The 11,566-nt window shown below is 48.5% G+C and overlaps 1 long non-coding RNA gene across 2 annotated transcripts; it reads left to right on the forward strand.

The window, feature by feature from the left end:
- Nucleotides 1-6,290: 6,290 nt before the first annotated feature.
- LOC127348850 (uncharacterized) lies at nt 6,291-10,951 on the forward strand. 2 transcript variants are annotated; one of them, XR_007879983.1, is made up of 3 exons: nt 6,291-6,703; nt 9,871-9,994; nt 10,143-10,951. It is a non-coding gene; the product is annotated as an uncharacterized lncRNA (long non-coding RNA). The 2 variants fall into 2 exon arrangements; XR_007879984.2 differs by having other exon boundaries at nt 9,880-9,994.
- Nucleotides 10,952-11,566: the final 615 nt, after the last annotated feature.

An 11,566-nucleotide genomic window follows, 5' to 3' on the forward strand; every position in this document is an offset into this window, starting at 1 on the left:
CAGTTGTCTGATCGAGCAAAGCTGCCATGAACGGTTATTGGGGTCCCGTTGTTGCCTGGCATCTTCAGTTTCAGGTATGCATAATGAGGCACGGCCATGAATTGAGAAAACGCAGGCCTGCCGAGGATGGCGTGGTACTGAGATTCCCAGTCGACTACTTCGAACTCGATCTTTTCTTTCCTGAAATTACTGGGCGTGCCGAAGACTACGTCCAATGATGTTTTGCCGAGCGAGTAAGAGGGTCGAGTCGGTATAATGCCGTGGAACCCTGTGTCAGATTCTCTTAGCATGTCGACTGTTAAACCCATTGCTCTCATTGTGCTGGCGAATAGCAGGTTCAAGCCGCTTCATCCATCCATGAATACTTTGCCCATATTGTACCCTCCAATCTGTGCTTCAAGGACAAGGGCCGCGTGGCCGGGCCTTGGGACAGCTTTCGGGTGATCCGCCCTGCTGAAGGAGATGCTTTGTTCTGACCAGTCGATGAAATCAGGCGTATCAACTATGGCGACTTCCGCATATTTTACTTCTCGGGAGAACTTCTTGATTTCTCTCTTTGAAAAGCTGGTTTTATGGATCATGTTGACTTGTCCGCGTAGCTCTGGGAATACTTCGGCTGGTACATATTCATCTTTTTCCATTGGTTCGTATGGTTCTGGTACATACGGTTCTGGCGGATGGTCGTAGGACCTTGCCCTCTTCTCCATCATGTGAACTCTTGATATAGCTTCGGCTCTAAGATCATCACAGAACTGCCGAATCTCTAGGAAGTGTCGACAGTTCCTCAACAAATGACTAGACTTCTCCCGACCATCTTTTGGATCAATGTAGGAGTGGAGGTAACATGGCGCCTCGAGTTGCTCTGTAGCCGAAAGGTACGGAGAACGGGTGCGGCCCCTGATTGATGATGTGTCGTGGCATCCTTGCTCGAACTGTCGAGGGTGAACTGCTGTTCTGCCTTCCTCCTCATGGTGTGAGCCTCTTCGTCTCTTCCTTTTTCCAGCCGTGGTGTCGAGACCCCCTCGGTTGCTCTCTTGTATGCTCCTGGGCAGAATTTTCAGGGTTGTCACTGAAGGGACACCCTCCGGAGGTACGGCCTTTGAGTCGGACACGCCGGCCCTAGGGAGGCGAAGGAAACCTCCGGAGTCGATGACGAAGTGGACGCCACCGAAAACAGCCTCCGTGTCGTGAGATGGTGCCATAGAGTTTGGATGAAGTGCTTTGCGGCGCGGCACGAACTCGAAGGACCCGCAGCGGATCGGATCTCTTGACTCTGCCGGCGTCGGTGATTTGAGTAAGAACGCCGCGGACGTGACTAGTACTGCCGATGACTTGCCTTGTGCCGACAGGCTTCCCACAGACGGCGCCAATTGTCGAGGGTGCTCCTCGTCAATGCCCTCCGATAGGGGCTTAGGGTTGATGGAATCCTGCAAGCTGACACGAGACATCGGTTCACAGACAAGCAGGGAGAGCAATTTACCCAGGTTCGGGGCCCTCGATGAGGTAAAACCCTTACGTCCTGCCTGTCTGTTCTTGATTATGATGATAATGGGTTACAATGGGGCGCCGAATAGTTTGGCTGAGATCTCGTCGAGATGGCTAATCGCTAAGGTGACCTAGCTCTAAGCTTTTGCTGGCTAAGATTGCTAAGATTGATCGTGTCCCTCGGCAGCCCCTCTCCTGGCCTTTATATAGGAGGCCAGGTCTCAAGAGGTCTAACCGAATATGACTAGGTTTACAGTAGTTTTAGATCCGATCTTTCCTTGTTCGACTGCTTCCTTGTCTTGCCCGTCAAGGAACCTTCTGGTGCACCGTCCTAGAGGCCCGCCTTGCTTCCGAGTGTCTTCATGGGCCTCCAACTAGATGGTACAGGATAGGGCAACATCGGTTACCCGAAGGGTAGTGCCCACGTCACCAGCCGACCGGCCGGCCTGACCGGACCGGCCACCGGCCCACCCGGTCCGCGCCGGACCCGGCGCTGGTGCCATCCAGGCCGTGGCCAGTGGCTTTTCTGGCCCATGACCGGTTGAAGGGTCGGTCCGCTACCGGGCCGCCCGGCTCGCACCCCGGCCCAGCCGGGTGCCCCACTGGCCCGCTCACCATCGCGCCGCCCACGCGGCCTGCTCCCCGCATCGCCCCCGCGCGCCCTTGCCTGTTTGCCGCCCAGTGCGGCGCGCCGCCTGATACGCGTACAACACGCGTCCGTTGGGAACCCCAAGAGGATGGTGTGATGCGTACAGCGGCAAGTTTTCCCTCAGTAAGAAACCAAGGTTTATCGAACCAGTAGGAGCCAAGAAGCACGTTGAAGGTTGATGGCGGCGAGATGTAGTGCGGCGCAACACCAGGGATTCCGGCGCCAACGTGGAACCTGCACAACACAACCAAAGTACTTTGTCCCAACGTAACAGTGAGGTTGTCAATCCCACCGGCTTGCTGTAACAAAGGATTAGATGTATAGTGTGGATGATGATTGTTTGCAGAAAACAGTAGAACAAGTATTGCAGTAGATTGTATTCGATGTAAAAGAATGGACCGGGGTCCACAGTTCACTAGAGGCGTCTCTCCCATAAGATAAATAGCATGTTGGGTGAACAAATTACAGTTGGGCAATTGACAAATAGAGAGGGCATGACCATGCACATACATGATATGATGAGTATAGTGAGATTTAGTTGGGCATTACGACAAAGTACATAGACCGCTATCCAGCATGCATCTATGCCTAAAAAGTCCACCTTCAGGTTATCATCCGAACCCCTTCCAGTATTAAGTTGCAAACAACAGGCAATTGCATTAAGTATGGTGCGTACTGTAATCAACAACTACATCCTCGGACATAGCATCGATGTTTTATCCCTAGTGGCAACAGCACATCCACAACCTTAGAACTTTCTGTCACTGTCCCAGATTTAATGGAGGCATGAACCCACTATCGAGCATAAATACTCCCTCTTGGAGTTAAGAGTAAAAACTTGGCCAGAGCCTCTACTAATAACGGAGAGCATGCAAGATCATAAACAACACATAGATAATAGATTGATAATCAACATAACATAGTATTCTCTATCCATCGGATCCCAACAAACACAACATATAGCATTGCAGATAGATGATCTTGATAATGTTAGGCAGCTCACAAGACCCGACAATGAAGCATAATTTGGAGAAGACGACCATCTAGCTACTGCTATGGACCAATAGTCCAGGGGTGAACTACTCACTCATCACTCCGGAGGCGACCATGGCGGTGAAGAGTCCTCCGGGAGATGATTCCCCTCTCCGGCAGGGTGTCGGAGGCGATCTCCTGAATCCCCCGAGATGGGATTGGCGGCGGCGGCGTCTCTGGAAGGTTTTCCGTATCGTGGCTCTCGGTACTGGGGGTTTCGTGACGAAGGCTATAAATAGGCGGAGGAGATAGGTCAGGGGGCCACACGAGGGCCCCACACGCTAGGCTGGCGCGGCCAAGGGCTGGGCCGTGCCGCCCTGCTGTGTGGCCACCTCGTGGCCCCACTTCGTGACTCCTTCGGTCTTCTGGAAGCTTCGTGTGAAAATAGGCCCCTGGGCGTTGATTTCGTCCAATTCCGAGAATATTTCCTTACTAGGATTTCTGAAACAAAAAACAGCAGAAAACAGCAACTAGCTCTTCAGCATCTCGTTAATAGGTTAGTGCCGGAAAATGCATAAATATGACATAAAGTATGCATAAAACATGTAGATATCATCAATAATGTGGCATGGAACATAAGAAATTATCGATACGTCGTAGACGTATCACCGCCCCGTCCGGCTGCTGGGCCGGCCCGACCGGGCGCCCGGCCAGCCTCCTCAGCGCCATTTCTGGTCGGCCTGCTGGGCCTGTTTTCTGGCCGTTTTTTCTGCCCGTTTCCTGTGCGATTTTCTCTGTCTTTTTCCCCCAACGGGTATATTTGCTCCCTGGCTATAATAGCCCCTTCTTCCACCTTGGGCTAGTCAGTTCTTCTATTACCTCACCTCCATTGTTGCCTTTGAAGAACTTGCTCTCTCTCTTGTCTCCCCCCATGATTCTTGCTCATTCTTGAGGGATCTAAGAGAGGAGATCTTGATCTACACTTCCACCAATCCATTTCTCCTCTAAGTGAGGGAAACTCTTGGGATCTAGATCTTGGAGTCTTTTGTTGACTTTCCCCATTGTTCTTCCTCTCCAGTCTCATCCTAGCATTCGTTGCTTTGGTGGGATTGGAGTGTGAAGGACTTGAACACCTCTGGTGTTCTTGCTTTGCATCATTGCATAGTTTTGAGCTCTCCACCACGATTAGTTCGAGTGAGAGACCGTGAGCTTGTTACTCTTGGAGGGAGACCTCCTAGTTGGCTTGGTTGGTGCCCCGGTGATCTCTTCGTGGAAGATTGTGAAGGGGCCCGGGCTTCTCCTTCGCGGAGCTTGTGAAGTGGTTGTGGAGCTTGCCATCTCCGGAGCGGAGGAAAAGCTAACCATAAGGAAAGGGCCATTATCCTTCGTGGGTGTGGTTCGGAGAATAGGGTGAGCCTTCGTGGCGCGGGGAATCCTTCGTGGGACCTCCACTCCTCCAAACGTGACGTACCTTCTTGCAAAGGAAGGGAACACGGGAATACATCCTCGTTTCCGCGTGCCTCGGTTATTTCTATACCCGAGCTCTCTTTCCTTGTGATAGCCATCGTGCTTGAAGTATATATATCTTGCTATCACTTGTGCTACATATATCTTGTGCCTATCTTGCTTAGCTCTAGTTGCCATTGTTACACTTAGTTGAGCTTAGCATATTTGGGGTTTGTGCTTGTAAACTAAACGTTAGTTTAATTCCGCATTCTTACAAGACAAATCCGTAAGAGTTTGTAATTGCCTATTCAACCCCCCCTCTAGGCGACATCTCGATCTTTCAGTACCCTAGAACCAATTTTGGTCAAACAATTTCTCATGATCAAATAAAACTTACGAACAAGGAAACCAAGTGAACGTCAGTTAATGAGGCACCCATGTTGTCGTTAATGCTGAAAAGCAGGATGCGTTGCATTCATTTTTCCCCCTCTTGGTCGGATAGGTAAGCTGCGTCCGTATATTTTCTCTTCATCTGATCAGCCACGCTGTGTGCGGCGATTTATTTACCATCTCGTATTTTTTAACGGAACATATACATGGATCGGTAGGTCACCGGTTTTTTCCAAGGATTTTTTTCGATCTCGTCTGCTTGTTTGACGGAACGTCGCAGGGATCGGGAGTTCACGGGTTTCTTCCAAATCGCTAGGGGCTGTTCGGAAACTTGTGCGTACATGAGTTGTTTTAGGGTGTGTTTGGTTTTGTTGTGAACTCTGAAAAATGTGAACGGTAGGAAAGCCGCTGTGATCTAAAAACTGCGTGAAAGCTAAAAGTTGTTTGGTTGAACTAACTATGGAAGTGTGGATTTTGTAAGATTTATCCGTGATGCCGCAATGTCTGAAATGAATTTTGGTAATCTAAAAAAAATACTTGAATATTATCTTGTTAAATATTTCAAGTATTAACGTACCAAGGCTAGTAATTCCTCTAATAAGTGTTTTTTCATGATGATGCGAGATGTTACAGATTAACCTATACCAAAAAAATCTCATAGTATGTGAATCATTCGGAACTCATACAGAAAACACTGCATTTACCCAATAGTGATCTGTACAGAACTTCGAATGGAAAAAAACATCTGAACATCATTGCGTGCGTTGTGCTGCAGCGAGTTGGTAGAAAGCTTTGCTAGCCGATTAGCCCTGAAACGCTAGCTCGTCGGCTGTACGTACCTGATACAACTAGCTAGCTAGTACATATCTATAATATCTATAAAGTTTATCCCCACTAAGATGCATTTAATGTTTGCAAGCTCAAACCTCATGAAGCCACATCACTCCAATTGTTCCTATCAGTTGGATTCTTCTATCGTTGCATCCATCTCTCATCAACATGTCACAGACACTATTTATTCTTGTGATTTTTCAAGCTTCCATGTCATCCCACTCACAACCCCACTATCAGCCATTAAATACGATATTTTTCTAAACATGGAACCTGCCATGTCCGTGGCCCTACTGCCAATATATTAGTACCAGTTCACTTTAGTCTAAAGGCTAGGTGTTTTGTCATACTTCCTTATCTCATTCATCACCACAATATCGTGGAGAGAAGAACAGTCACTCTTTGATTGGAAAGGCATGCGAGCGGCCGGCCACCTCTTAATCTTCTTGGGCCACCACCTCTGCGCCTAAATATATAGATGAGCTCCATGTTGGGCTCTTCATCCCCATCCCTCTTCCTTCCCCGGTTCTCCCCGTCCTTCTATAGCCGAGGATCAGAAGAAACCATTCAAAGATTGTTTTGAGCTCCAAGGGGTCAATCGGTCAGCTCATAGATGTTTTCTTTTTCCCTACTTTGCTTCGTACGGATAGGAGAAACTATTCATAATCATAGTTGGTCATTCAAGATCCTGGACAGAAGTTTTCTTTTTTCCATACTTTGCTTCATACGGATAGGAGAAACTATTCATAATCATAGTTGGTCATTCAAGATCCTGGACAGAAGTTTATTCATCTATCTATGCTTTCTAATTCGCCATGTTTGTGTTGCAGTCAGAACACTCTAATTGGTCATCTTCATATGGACATTGCAGGTGTTCAACAAAATATTCAAGTGGCACAACGTATATGATTCTCATGTTGTTGCCTGCTGGTAGCTATATCTTACTTCAATCAATATATGCATGTTTTTCTTTCCAATGAGTCAATCGGTCAGTTCATAGAGGTTTTCTTTTTTCCCTATTTTTCTTCATACGGGTAGGAGAAAATGTTCATAATCATAGTTGGTCATTCAAGATCCTGGACAAAAGTTTATTCTTCCGCCTATCTATACCTAATAATAAAGAAAATAAGGTTTCTTGTTCGTCCAACACTTTTTTGGACAGATTTACCCTCCCACCAAAATATAAATACAAAAGTGTTTCTGCGGTTTGGTGTTTTCGTCGTCTGTCTGGTACGTCCGTCCGTCGGTTCCTTATTTCGTATCGTAGTTGCTCACCGTACCGTATTAGGTTTGGTCTCCCGGTCCTATTTAAAAAGAGTCCCAAAGAAAATTCTATAGAATCGCTCGATAATACCCGCTCGATCATCAGAGTATCCGTCGAATTTGGGCTGGCGAATCTCTAATCGATCGACTTTTCGATGGGATCCGATTGAGGCCTTTGACGGTTGCGCCGCCGATCGACTTTTCTGATGGTGTCGATCGAGGCCTGACACAGTTTTGCCGTCGAGGGCTTGGTGATCGCTCTTCACCTGGCCTTTCTGGTGGGGGCGTGGACCAAGGATCGGTGACGTTGCGAGGAAGTTCTGGACTCTGGAGAGGGCAAGTCACCTTGGTTCGATCTGAAAATAAACCAGGGCCTTACCGTCGAGTTTTGCGTCCTTCAAAGCAAAGGAAGCGACTGCGTTGGCAACCATGAGGAGACGGGAGTAGGGGAGCGGCGGCGGCCATCAGGAGTAAACATGGACACGCAGCGGCGGCGGCGCAGCCTGACAATCCTAGATGGTGGCCTCCTTGGTGGTGTGGGTGAGGATGTCGAGTTGCAGGATACTGAGTCCACTACGCGATCATGGACTCGCCGGTGCCGATCCAGTGGCCAGGCGGCTTTGCCATGGTGACGGTGGAGACACGACCAGCGAAGCACCTTGTGCTCCAGAAGCATGCTGCATAGGCCTCGGCTTCCTGGTCGCCCTGGTCGCCGACGTGGTCGTGTCTGTGCGGTGCATCGATCTCTTGCTGCTCGTCGCCTAATGGTCCGAGTTGTGTGATTACCGATCTCAAGTTTCAAGCGGAGGAATTACGTTGCCGGGAGCGAGACTGCGTTGGCTACTAGCGAGTCATGGTCACGTGAGCTGTCAGCTGAGTACGTACTACTCAGTCACAAAATAATTATATCTGCAGCATAATCTTGTACAATACATACTGGCAGCCGCGAGTCTGGAATTTCTCAAAACCCGATATAGTAAAAAGTCCATCTGTTGGAGTTCCAGTTAATTAGAGGAAGCCAATCAGTCTATTATTCAGAAAGGCAAGTCTTTGAATTCAGTAATTCGAAGAACTAGATGAAACAAGCACTTTGCTTAAAAGATCAAGATTCTGAAGTGGATGCACTTCATGACAACGTCAGATCTTTGAGGATGAGGTAACTAGGATCAAGGAAGATATTGATGAGACAAGTGAACGTCTTCATGCTGCAGAGAAAGAAACTGACTAAGGGCCGAGGTAAATGGCTAGGATTAAAGCTACATGCAGTAGAAAGAAAAAAGTAGAGAAACTGAACAACTGCCAGATTACGAGAACTTATAAGTTGAGAAATTACGGCCTGACTGAGATAAGAACGGGCTAGCCAAGAAATTTGAAGTTAGCAATGATGAAGTTGACAAGGCCAAAAAGGCAATATGGAAGGTCAGAACAAAGTTTTGCCAGCTACATCAGAATGTGTGTAGAAGAGGTTATCCAAGTTTAAATGCATAAATACTTGGTCCTAAAGTTCATCGGCGGGATCAAGACTGCAGGCGCAGAAGCACGTAGACCAGCACAAGTATGATCCAGCATTGGAGAAGATCGTACTAGACTTGCTAAAGGATTGTGCTATAATACGACAGTGAAGGAAGAGTTGGAAGGTTTGGAGGATGACATGCAATTTGCTTGGTGGGCTGTTGCGAGGGCGACTATCTGATGACCAACTACACGCCGAATAAAGATCAAGAGATCAGTGATTCTTAGAGCATCTCTAGCAGAGCTGTATTCCTCCGAACCGAAAACGCAGGTCTCTCGAACTGTTCAGTTTAGATGGTTTTAGTCACGGTGCAGATTAGAATCCTAACTCGCGAACTGAAAAACCGAAAATCAAACGTTGCGGGAAAATATGTTGTGATGATCTTGCGAAATTAAATTCATTCTTGCTTCGATCGAGCTACATTCGTCAATAATTTACATATAACTAGCCAAAATACGGGGCAGATCGAGCTACATTTGTTAATTTGATACCTAAACTACTAGATTAGGTCCCGGTTTGTCACCGGGGCAGTCCTTGCGGCGGCGGAGGATTTTTCCGCGCCGGTGACTCCTACGCGACGACGAGTGCGTCCACCTCGAAGGGCCGCCGCCTCCGCCGAGCTCCTGCAGATGAGTGGCGGCCCGTCTGCCTCGTCATCGTCGTTGTCGTCGCCACGCGGGGGAAGCGCCGGCAGCGGCGGGCTGCATGAGCTGGTGGGGGGCGCCTCCTCGGCTAATCCTTAGCGCGCCTGAAAGCACGTGGCCACTTCCGTGCCGCCCGCTTCCAAGCGCCGTCGGAGCGCACCCGCCTCGCGGTCCGCCTCCGACCGTACACCCGGCGGACGCGGAGCTAGGTTCCCGCCGCCGATTAGGCCCCATCCCCTACCTACGCGTCTTGCGCGGCCCATTGCGTACGGAGGGGTGGTGGCGGCAGAGGCTCTCTGCCGTGGTAGAATTGCTCGCCGGAGAGGAGGGGGAGCGGCTGCGGAGGAAGTGGTAGCGGCAGAGGGGAGTAGGGTTTGGAAACCGAACCCCCCTCTGTGGCCCCTTTTAATACGGGGCGCCGAGTTTCTCGGGCCCCCGAACTCATTTTACGGGCCAGACCACGAGTTCGGGCTCCGTTCTGGCCCACTTTCGGCTTGAACCCGTAAAGTCGCCGGACTTTTTTGGATTCGGCCGTTTTACAGGCTCTGTTAGAGTTGCTCTTAGAAGTCGTCTTCTTTATTTCTCCCGTTGCAACGCACGGGCATATTTCCTAGTACTTTCTAATTCTCTTTGATTGCGTTGAAGTCAGAATAGTCTAATTGCTTTTCTTCAAACAGACATTGCAGGTGTTCAACACACTATTTCAAGTGGCCAAACGTATTTTGCTTCTCATATTGTTCCAGGCTGGTATAAAAGGGTTAGGATGCATCAATTACCTCTGGCTTACTTCAATCAATATATGTATGTTTTTCTCCGGTTCTTCCTATCCTTCTCTTAAGTATATATGTTTTTCACGTGATAGGTTGCATAAAATTTTATGTTGCCTGACTACATAATTGGATGTTCTAATATATCCCTTCTATTTTGCACCATATTTTCTTGACAACAGGTGACCATCAAACTCAAGGCCTGACCTGTGATTTCACCAAAACGCCAAGACCATACTCATCTTTTTTACATTTTGAATTGTATTATCTGTCGGAAAAAAATCTGTTAGAATATATGTATAACTCAAAATGGTCTTCATTTAGTAACACAGTAATTTATATTCATCAAGTAGGCATTATGAAATGATTTTCCCTCCACTTATGGTTGATATTCTATAATTTGTACTTTATATATTTTATTCCGTAGAAGTGATGCTCAAATTTCCGCAGCAACGCGCGGGGTATCCACTAGTTGATTAAGGAAAATCAAGCCAGCTTTGTCCGTGTGAGGTACTCCCGTCGTGATCGCATCCGAAGCAGATCGGGCCAGTTTTGCAAGAGATCATCATCACGAGCAGCTCGACTCAAGTTCCAGAACGGCTCCTTGGCGTTGACCTCACCGACAAGCACCTTCAGAACGGACGGATGCTAACGAGGGAGCAAGGACAGCCTGGTGTGGTGGAGGCGGGCGACCTGGGCCGGCCGCGGCCGTGAGTCGGCTTGGGGCTAGGAAGAGAAAAGAAAAGCCAGACCGTCATGGGCCGTGAGGAATTCTAAGGAGACTTTGGGCCTAGAAAAAACTCTTTGGCCTGTTTGTGACACCAGCCAGCCACCTATTGCAATTTAATAGTAAAGAAAGATATACACTTTCCCTAACAAATTGCAATTGGTAAACAACTATTTTTTACACCGCCCCATACTCCGATGTCTTCCGAATCTCGGCACCGCTCTATGTCGTTGGTCTCTTGTAATAGAGTTTTCATTTTAGTCCTTTTTTTATTTCATTATATGTCTGAACTAAGAAGGCGGAAGTATGGGGAACAATCCCGCGATGCCGCATCCTGCTCAGCCGTCGTCAGAGGGGGCGGTTGCTATGGGGGCGGCGTGCCCTGATCGGCCGTTGGAGGTAGGGGTTGTTGCCGCGGGGACACCGCGTCCTGCTTGGACGGCGTCAGAGAGGGCATTGACGCCGCACTCGCCGCTAGCGGCGATGGGTAAAGTTGCGGCTCGGGTCCTTCTCCGTCCTACGGGGAAGAGGTCGGCGAGACTTGTTCGCCGCCGGTGAGATGGGTACTATTCAGTCTTCGTTTTACTTTCTTCCTTGTTCTAGCTTTTTGGTGGGTATCTTTACTATTAAGAGCAAACTGGTGAATGTCCGGTGTCACATTTTCATTTAAAGACAAAAATACCCTCTCACGTCCTGATCTTAACTAACAAAAAAATCGGAATTCTGTTGATAAGTGTTCCCCGCGTCGCGAGAATGCAGGAACAGAAGGAGAAAAAAAAAGCAGAGATAACAACTATCGCGACTCACGCACACTCATCCATTGACGCCCACGATTCTCATTGGTACACCGACCCCAGAAAATTAAAGCACCGCCGCCCA

This window comes from Lolium perenne, chromosome 4, assembly GCF_019359855.2.
Source record: "Lolium perenne isolate Kyuss_39 chromosome 4, Kyuss_2.0, whole genome shotgun sequence".
Lineage (NCBI taxonomy): Eukaryota > Viridiplantae > Streptophyta > Magnoliopsida > Poales > Poaceae > Lolium > Lolium perenne.